We start from the raw sequence: 9,515 nt of genomic DNA, 5'->3' as shown, positions 1-9,515 counted from the left end.
AAACTTAGGTATTTAATCTTATTAGAATCATGATCTTAGGTCTATCTCACTCAAATTTTAAAACTCTTTTAAAACATGATTTAAGCCTAAGTTTGCATGCATGTCTTTCTTATTGATTTTAGTTCTAATTTCCATTATAACTCTTATAAAAGGAAACAACTAAAACCATCCACATTGCTAAGCTAGACTAGGTATTTATAACTCTTATATAATAACCTATGTGTCATGCCTCATGCAATGTTCATTCATTACTATATATAACTCTTATATAAAAGTAATGAACCAAGCATACATGCCTTCATACACCCTTATACTATAACACTTATAATATAAAGATGATGCATATATTATAACTCTTATATTATATAATGTATGAGCATGCTCTTATGTAATTTAATCATGCAAACTACTATATAAAACTCTTATAAAATAAAAATGATGCATGAATAAATGCATAACCTATGGTGTGATTTAAAACTATATGGCATACTTTATGACATATAATTGAAACATACATCACATGTACATTCACCAAAATTAATGGACCGGGATAATTAGCCTAAAAAACCGAAAATTAAATCTATCTATTACATAAACCATCGAGTTAACCGGTTCAAATAGGCGAACCGGGTCTTGAACCACCAGGGCAAAGCCTCGCTCCCTAATCGTGCAGCTTCTCCTTGTGTTCGTCGAGCAACGTTGGTCAAGTATCCACGATTGTGTAGCATGGATCAAGTGCCTTTGACTATGCGATGAAGCATGAAGGCCACTCGATCGTGCAGCGCACTAAGTATAACACTTGCCTAAATAATCGAGTAGATGACAACTATGCGAAGAAACATGATCCTCTAAATGATCAAGAAGCAAGCGTCGAGTATCACATACCGAGTGATCAAGTAGCCAGTGACTATGCGATGAGCATGCTAGCCTACTCGATCGTTTAGTGTGTGTGCGCCTACCATGCAACGAGTATCCTATACTCAACAATCGTTTACCCCCATCATTTACACGGTCGAGTAGCCAACGCAACACGATCAAGTAAACTCTTTACTCGATCACGTAGCATCAGCCAAACGATCATTTAGCAAATGTTACACGATCGAGTAGAACTTTTCTACACGATTGCCTAGCCAAATCTAAACGATCGTTTAGCCTGGGCTACACGATCTGACCAACCCTTGGTCTTCTTTCTCGATATGAACTGCATCTCCATGCCTTAAAGCTTCATCATGAACGACTCAAAACACTCCAAACACTTTGAATACAAACTCGATAGCAAGTTAATATGCCCAAAAACATAGGGGCTCTTACAAATTAACTTTGAAATGTAAAAGAAAGCAGTAAACAGAGGCAATCATCATAGAAATAACCATTAATCCACATCTACAACTACATCTAACACTTATATGCAATATAGATATGCTTAAAACCCATCAAGAATGTAAATACAATTCAATACATCAATGGAATTTGGAATATTAAAACAACCTAGCTCTGATACCAATTGACGGAACTCTTAAACAAGAGAACCGTTGAGTGGAAACAAGATCGTTCCAAACCCATTGTGAAAGAACAAAGCATTTACTAACATACAAGAATAGTTATGCATCATCGAGTAAATTACAGCAAGTTTTTCATTTAAAACCAAAGGCAATCGAGTGACATACCTTTGAAGAACCCTTCTTCAAGTATTCATCGATCTACACGAGTCACGCGTCCCAACAAACTCAGTCAATTTCATAAACGCAACGAACAACCAATGCAAATCACAAACTGTTAGATCCTCGAACACTATCGATTAAGACTCGATCCTCGACCCTCAAACAGAAACACTCGACACTACCAAGAGGCTACCTTGGTATTCTTGGTATGAAAATCTAGGATATGTGGGCTCTGTATGAATTTGGTAAAGGGACAGAGGAACTCAATGATCGAGTAAATGATCGAGTAAGTGGGAGAATGTCTAAGTCTATCATATAGATTGGGTACTCGATCGTCTAGTAGATGAGAAGTTGTCGTCTAGTAAACTTGATGCCTCGTCGTTCACTCTCTCAAAGGCCATTGTATGCCTTTTTCTTTCACTCGATCGAATGTAATGCGTTAATGAAAAAAAATGAAACCTTTTCCTTTTTATCCATCAGTTATTAAAACTGATTTAAAACTTCCCACTTGAACAGTTGAAGGAGAAAATATAACTAACCACCAACAATTATCTTATAATTGTTTTATTATAAATAAATATAATAACTAATTTATCATATTATATTTATAACCTATAGTTTAATATCACATCATATGTAATATATAAACCATAGTTCTTTTTCTTCTTTATGACATTTAATATAAATCATATTTATATTAATTCCTCCCATTAATGTATCTAATACGTCAAATCAATTATATCACATATAATTGAATCAATTTAATTATATCATATATAATCAAATTCCCTCTTGTTAATTTGAACACTTCAAACTAACCCAAAAACTGATTCTCAACATGAATCCATTGAGCTACCAAGGGGACCTTATGGACCTATAACTTGAAGCTCCAACAGTATGTGAATACCTGACTAAACTATTTAATCACGATATCCACCATCTGTTAACTATCCGGCATTCCACTAAAGACTGACAGCTGCATTCTTCACACTATAGATATATTTCTGTGTCAATTGGATATAACTAATCAACAGTATGATGACCCTTCACAAATTGCTCGTAAGTACAACTGGGCCAATTTATCGTTTTGCTCTTGTAGTTACATCTAACTCCTTAAATACCACTGAATCCTCTAATGAACAATACATCATAGTCCTACTATGAGTGAACACTTCTCGAGCCATGATAAGGTGTGGTGCCATATGGTTCAAGCCTCGAAATTAGCCCTTAAGGGAGCAATCTATCTACTTACCCCTGCTTCATGGAAGAACTGAATTCCGTCTTGTGTAGCTAACTTCCCAACTCCACAATCAGACGAATCCCCAAAGTGGTAGGTTTGAGTCAGCGATCTGGCCACTCGCACCCATGCAAATCAAAGGACCTCCCTCATAGGTAGGAGTTCCCAACTCACTCAGGATTAAATGTCATGTTACCTATGGTCATCCTAGTGAAATGAAAGTCTCTGTCATGAATGGTGTTATATAATGAGACTAAACATTTCGTGGTCCAATCTTATACAAACTCCTTTGTATAGGATACCCTCGCTCGCATGTCTCCACATGAATGACCAGGATAAGATCATTTGTAGCACTTTACAACACTTGTAACATCTACAAAACAGGCCGTATCCGTAGTGTCACCAGGATAAGGTTTCCCTCCTTTATCCATATACTATAGACCATTTAGGTTATCATTTAAGGCACGATCCACTTGTATGTCTCCACATACATGCTTAAGTTACAACAATAACCAGGGATCTTAGTTTATTGGTTTGTGGTTAATGCAACTAAAATATCTCATATTTTAAGACAGTAGTGAATAAAATATCTCGTATTATTACATCACAAATGTTTGTTCATACACGTATTTACAAACTACAGGACCCTACGAGATTTAGGGCATCAACCCCAATACCCCTGACACATTGCAAATGGCGCGATAGGATATGGAATTTAATGTGGCCCATCAATACAATCATGAGAAAAATAAGATAAAATAAAGAAGAAAAGCATCCTCGAACGCCTATAAATACTCATGCAAAGAAAACAATAGTGGGAGACGAGAAAATTCTGAGAGGAAACTCTGCTAAAAAACCTTCATGTATTTCCATAGAAATTCCCTAGTGAGAGCTTAGGAATCCTGTGAGAGAGGAAGAATGATACCACTGTTTAATGTTCTAAGTGAAGTAGTCGTCAAAGGAGCCGTAGGGAGCAAGGAATTACAGACCACGACTTGATTCTATACTATTTTCTTTTCCTTTATGTATTTGCATTCTACTTTCTTTATTGACAAATTCAGACTTTGCAATATGAATACATGTTCATCTTATCTTTTATCCATCATTTCCATCAATATCATGCATAACTAAATTGCCAAATGGGTTGAGAAGTGTGTAGTTGACACTACTAAACAACAAGAGAATCAAAGTGATCAACTGTCTTATGCATGCTTATATAACTTGCTTGAATCAATTAAGAGATTGTTCTAAGTAAATTTAATCTAAGTTTGAAAGACCTTATATTTGGATCTCATAAAACAAGAGAACGCATTTCTTAGAAATAAATATATCCTTTACACATTGCACTAATCACATGCATCTTTGAAATAAGATAGTGTGGCTAAATACACTGAGAAGTGTTGGACGTAACATTGAGTGCATTGCTTGATCGCATAATCCACTTAGTTGTTTAGGAAGTGTTAGTGATAACTCTTCTCAACCCATTCATCATATATCTGTCACTAAATTCACACTACTTCATTTTGACATAATTTCCATCGCATAATACTTAGATTTAAAATAGCTCATTCACTCAACCATTTTGAACATTTTAATTTGCACTACGATCATATCTTTAGTTTCATCGTGAAGGAAATTTTTAAAAAAAAATCCTTTGAGCGGAAGCAAAGATCGTTCCAAATCCATTTTATTCAACATAAAGTTTTATAGTAGAACAACAACAAGATTATGGACTGGAGATTATCTTAGGAACTGACACTAATGGTTTGATTGTCATCAATCCCGTTTTTCTTGAATAATGAGAACTTACATACAAACCATTATCGCATTGATTCCATGATCTCATGTGCAATGATCTTGTTTCAAACCTTTTGGCCAGGCCAACGCATCAAGTATGGTTGCAAAAATGTGAACTCGGGCCCTCGAATTAGCCTTCATCCACACCTCATATGCATTACGAATATTTTGTGGTGCATCAGGGGTTGGGACTTGAGGGCAATCCTCATTGATGACAATTTCGAGGTCGTTTACCACAAAAAATGTTTTAATGGATTCTTTCCACTTCATGTAATTGAAATTTGTCAAACTAGAAAAGGCAACTAATGGAAAATCGCTATTTGACATTTTGCTGAAAAAACAAATATATTGATCTACATTAGATTTTAACATAAACTCTTTAAAAAAAATCCAATCATTTTTAGCAAAATCTAAATGAACCCCATTTGACATCTAATTTTGCAATGATGCTTTAGTGATTTAGGACAAAAGCCACCGAAGGGTAGTTAGTTTCTCCTTCCACTGAATTGAGACACTCTCAACTAATCATTACGCTAGAATAACTCTTATTCCTACAATGATCAGTCATCATTTATTCGGTCAAGAAATCATTGACTTGCTTAATAATTTTTCGTAAGTGTGACTCTTCATTTTAGATCCTAGAGTTCCGCCCCAATGAGCCAACCAAAGGGAAAAATTGATTAAGGCAAAAACTAAAGTGATCCAATCCATTTTTGGAGTTCGCCTTGATATTGACCAACTACACAAACCATCTGAAGGGTGACGCTCCCAGGGCGCCTCGAGGCCGTGCAAGAAGGTCTCACGGTGCAAACCAATGAAAGAGACCGTAGGACATGTTGACACACATTCTTCTTCCACTTACTATAAATACTCTCTCCATTCACCTTGATATTGACCCATGCAAACACCATCCAAAAGGGAACGCTCCCAGCACGCCTCAAGGCTAAGCATGAGTCTCACGAAGTGAATACTAAGGGAGAAACATGAGTTGAAAAATAACATATCATATACAGTTGAAAAATAACATATCATATACATATTTTTCTCCCACTGGGTATTTTAACAATGTAGGGTTTAATTTACTTAGGAAAAATACGACTAATTATTTTTACTAAGTGATTATTTAAGTTTGCCCAAAAGTAACACTTACTTTGGAAAGTTAAACAATTTTGATTAATATTCAACTTTATCAAATGTTAATCAACAATTGCATGCTTGTAGCAAATCTATCTAATTTACCTTTCTAGGTAGGTTCTCAGGTAGGGGTGTTCCGTTTCTATCAGCTTAAGTATCCCAGCCTAGCCAGAACCCACCTTAGACAAAAGGTCCCTTATAGATATATTTGTTACAAATTTAATCTTTTATTGAAATCAATTTAATCCTATTAAACCGATTTAAAAGATGAATCTAAATTTCTAATCTCATTAGAAATTTGTGAACTTAGGTCTATCTCAATCATATTTTAAAACTATTTAAAAATATTATTTTACCTAAGTTGGCATGCAACTCTTAATTATTGATTTTAATTTCTAATTTCATTTATTTATAACTCTTATAAAGTAAATGAAACAAATTAAAACCGATATTGCAAACATTGATATACTTTATAAAATTATAACGCTTATAAGATTACCTAAAGTAATGTCATTCATCATGCAATGTTCATTTCATTACTACATATACATAACACTTATATATATCAAAGTAATGAAATTAAATAACATATAACACATGTATAACATTCAAAATATATATTATAACAATTATAATATAAATGATGCATGACTATGTTATTTATGCATGCAAACATATAGTATAACTCTTATATTATATGATGCATGAGCATGCTTTAAAATTAAATCATGCATATACATATATTATAACATTTATAATATAAATGATGTATGAAAATAAATGCATAACCTATGGTGGGTTTTAAAACTATATGACATACATTATGACATATAAGAAAAAACATACGTCACATACATATTTAATCTAATAGTTGATGGATGGGGATAGGACTTCTAAAAAAAGAAAAAAAAAGGCTAACTATTACAAAAATTGAGTCAACCGGTTCAGAACAGGTGAACCAGGTCTTGAATCGCTCGAACCGAACCGCCCTTTAAAGAACCACCTTGCAGCGGATCGTGTAGCAAATGCACCATGCGTCGAGCATGAAAGACTATGTGATTGCGTGTTAATGACTATGCGATGAGCATGAAAGTTTATGTGATTGTGCAGCTATGAAACCATGCGTCGAGCATTTAAGCAATCATGTAAGAAAGATTGTGATCGCTTAGCTAGCAACCATGCGATGAACATCCAATAAACCACATGATCATTCAGCAAGCGAGCGCCTATGCGATCTTGTAGCGAATGCCACACAATCGTGTAGCAAACTTTACACAATCGCATAACATTAGCTATGCGATTGTGTAGCAAATTCTACACGATCGCATAACAAAAGCTACCCGATCGTTTAGTTGTAGCTATATGATATGGAACCTCTGTTTTGTCTTCTCCATCAAAACAACACTCTGCAACCCTTCTTTGAAGCCTCCGAAACATCACAAGCAACTTAAAACTTCAAATTATAGACTCGATTGCAATAATGAATGCCCAAAAATGCAGGCCTGTACAAATCAAAATTTGTAAATAAAAGAAAGCCTTAAATTGAGCATTCTATCCCGAAACATCCATCAACAAAAGCATCCACGACCATTCATCGCATGAAATAGAATGTAGAATATAAAACCCACCACTATTGTAAAACAATTCAATACAAGAATGAAATTTGGAATCAGAAGCCTACAACCTGGCTATGATACCAATTGAAGAAAATTTTCAAAAAAAAATCCTTTGAGCGGAAGCAAAGATCGTTCCAAATTCTATTTTATTGAACATAAAGTTTTACAGTAGAACAACAACAAGATATGCATTTCCTTGAGGTTACAACATGCTTTAAAATAAATACAAAAGGTTCCAGAAACCTTTACCTTTGAAGAACATTTTCTTCAAGAAATTACCCTATACAAGCCACGAACGAAACTCCTTCTCCATGCGGATCTCCTTCTTTAAGAACGGACACCACCACTCGAGAACACTCTGTATTCTCTTTGGGATAAAGAATTCAAGCAAGAGTTATGGGCTTTGCTTGAATCCTTGGAAGAGGGAAGGATATAGAGAGGAAGAGAGGGATGAGAAAAACTTTTTTTCTCTGTATGTTTTTTTTTTCTTACAGAGAACACTTCTTCTCTTAGAGAATTGAGGAAGAAGATTATTCCACAACTTCTTGAATCTCATGTTAGTCATTGAGAGAATAATGGGAGGGAGTTATAACTCCTTCCCTTTTTATTAATTTCAATTAAATTAATAAAATAGAATATAAATATAATAACTACTTTATTTTATATATATATATATATATATATATATACCATATGTTATATCAAATATAACATATAGCCTATAGTTTTAGATTGCATCAAATACAACATAAACTATAGATTTTATTCTCTCTCAACTATACATGACATTTAATATAAATCACATTTATATTAAATCCACTTATATGAATCTCATCCATATAAATGATATTTGGATCATATCCAAATATTTTATTCCTCTCAATATAAATCATATTTATATTTAATTATATGAATCTCATTCATATAAGTGGTATTTGAATCATATTCAAATTCCTCTCATATATAATATATCAAATACATTATAATTAATTATATCATATATAATTAATTCCCTCAATTAATTTGAACATTTCAAATTAATCCAAAGATTAAATCCCTATTGAACTATAGTGAGGATCTTATGGACTTGTAGATTTAAGCTCCAATGGTACTCGAATAATTAATTAAACTCTTTAATTAAATTACCCAACATTCGTTAACTGTCGATCACTCCACTAAAGACTGACAGTTGCACTCTACCGTTTATCATTTTTGTGTCTATTGGATATAACCAATCAACAGTGCAATGACCCTTCACAAATTGCTCGTAAGTACAACTAGGCCAAAATACCGTTTTGCCCCTATAGTTATATCTAACTCCTTAAGTACCACTGATCCATCTAATGAACAATAAGTCATAGTCTGACCAAGTCCCTCTCGGGCCAGGAGAGGGTGTAGCCACTATGTTCAAGATTTGAAATCAGCCCTTAAGGGAGCAATTTATCTACTTGCCCTTGTATCGGGGAGTGAGTGCATTCTTTCTTGTGTAATTGTGTTCCCAGCTCCCCAGTCAGAAGTCTCCAAAATTGTAGGCTTGTTGAGTTGGCAATCTAGCCACTTTCACCCATACAAATCAAAAGACCACCTTCATGAGCAGGAGTTCACAACTCACTCAAGATTCAGGTCATGTCACGTATGGTCAACCTAGTGAAATGTAAGTCTCTATTATTCATGGCGTTATATAAAGAGACTAATCATTTTGTGGTCCGGTCTTATACAAACTCTTTGTATCCTTCGCTCGCATGTCTCCACATGAATGATCAAGATTAGATCATTTGTAGCACTTTACAACACTTGTAACACCTACAATGCGGGTCGTATCCATAGTGTCACCAGGATAAGGTACCTAATCTTATCCACCTACTACATACCATTTAGATTATTATTTAAACAAGATCCACTTATATGTCTCTACATTCTTGTTTAAATTACATGAAATAACCTCAGATCTTAGTTTATTGGATTGATTATATGCTTATAAAATAACATTTAATTTATTAACAACAATATGTTTGTACAAAGTTTACAAATTACGAGATTACAAGGAGATTTAGGACACCATTCCCAACA

This window comes from Benincasa hispida, chromosome 5, assembly GCF_027475165.1.
Source record: "Benincasa hispida cultivar pf3 chromosome 5, pf3_genome.v1.1, whole genome shotgun sequence".
Lineage (NCBI taxonomy): Eukaryota > Viridiplantae > Streptophyta > Magnoliopsida > Cucurbitales > Cucurbitaceae > Benincasa > Benincasa hispida.
Note: the sequence above shows the minus strand (reverse complement) of the source record.